The sequence below is a fragment of the Meleagris gallopavo genome, chromosome 2 (assembly GCF_000146605.3).
Source record: "Meleagris gallopavo isolate NT-WF06-2002-E0010 breed Aviagen turkey brand Nicholas breeding stock chromosome 2, Turkey_5.1, whole genome shotgun sequence".
NCBI lineage: Eukaryota > Metazoa > Chordata > Aves > Galliformes > Phasianidae > Meleagris > Meleagris gallopavo.
The window spans coordinates 48,331,244-48,332,221 of NC_015012.2; the positions used below are offsets into that span (position 1 = coordinate 48,331,244).

General features: G+C 50.0%; 1 protein-coding gene across 9 annotated transcripts in view; it reads right to left on the reverse strand.

Annotated features, from left to right (window-relative positions):
- Positions 1-264, reverse strand: part of SYNE1 (spectrin repeat containing nuclear envelope protein 1) — a 286,469-nt gene extending 286,205 nt beyond the window's left edge. For 7 of the 9 annotated variants that reach the window (XM_010707196.3, XM_019612919.2, XM_010707198.3 and 4 more), the window contains exon 1: positions 192-262. The gene's annotated coding sequence lies outside the window, so the exon portion shown is untranslated. Of the gene's footprint in view, positions 1-191 lie in introns of all 9 variants that reach the window. The other 2 variants (XM_019612921.2, XM_019612920.2) reach the window with 2 other exon arrangements.
- Between the last annotated feature and the right edge of the window lie 714 nt (positions 265-978).

Sequence of the window (978 nt, forward strand, 5' to 3'; positions counted from 1 at the left end):
GGCTGCTTCGGGCCCTGTGCCGGGCACGGAACTAGGCACCGGCCTCCAGCCCCCGCCAGACAACCGCAAGCGTGCGTTTAGCCGTGAGCCGAAAGGACTTCCGAGAATGGCTGCAGAGAGATATGGCTGCTCTTCGCTATCTCTGCTCATCGCTGTCGCTGCTCATGTTTCTGTGGTTATTGCTACGTTACCTCGTGCTTCGGAGAGCATCATCCCCGCTGTAGGCTCCGGCGCATCGTGCGTGAGGCAGGAGCTGTACAGGCAAAGTGGGACACCAGCACTTACGTAACAGCGGCAGGACAGAAATACTCAGAGGGATGGCAACACTGTCGCTGCTGAGCTCTAACCATGCTAGCCGTGCAACAGTGCTTACGCCACCAGGTTAAAATGTCTCTGGTTCTTCAAAGGACATTGCACAAACCCGACGCTTTGGCTATGCACTGTATCTTCTTTACTGTTAAGGTTGGCACCATGCAGTAGATGGGGGATTATTTTTCTTCCTAACTGATCATCTCTGCTTTGCATCATTTGGAGAGCAAAACGCTCATCTAGAGCCAAAAAGGAGAAGTTGGGAGGAAAGATGCCTCTTTCTTTTCATCTTTTCTGGCTGTGCTGCAGTGGTTCTGCAACATTGGCATGCAGAGTGTTTACCGAGTGGATGGAAGAAATCTGAGTGAGGCAGCAGAGATTACTCAGCATCATCCCCTCCTTCAGTGCTAGTCGCGTTAAGATTGGTGCTACTCGTGTGATATGAACATTTACACTTGTGTCAACTATCCCAACACAGTGTGCAGTCACAGATTACACAGTTGGAGTCAGGTTGCTAGTAGAAATAGCAGGAGCTTACAGCAAGAACTCTTGTGAATCAGGGATGTACATATCTAGGTCACCTCCAGTCATCCACAAAAATCCTCTCTTCCTGACAATGTGTGTAGCCAGGCATATTGGCCCTTAAGTTACTCTATTCTTGAGGGTTGT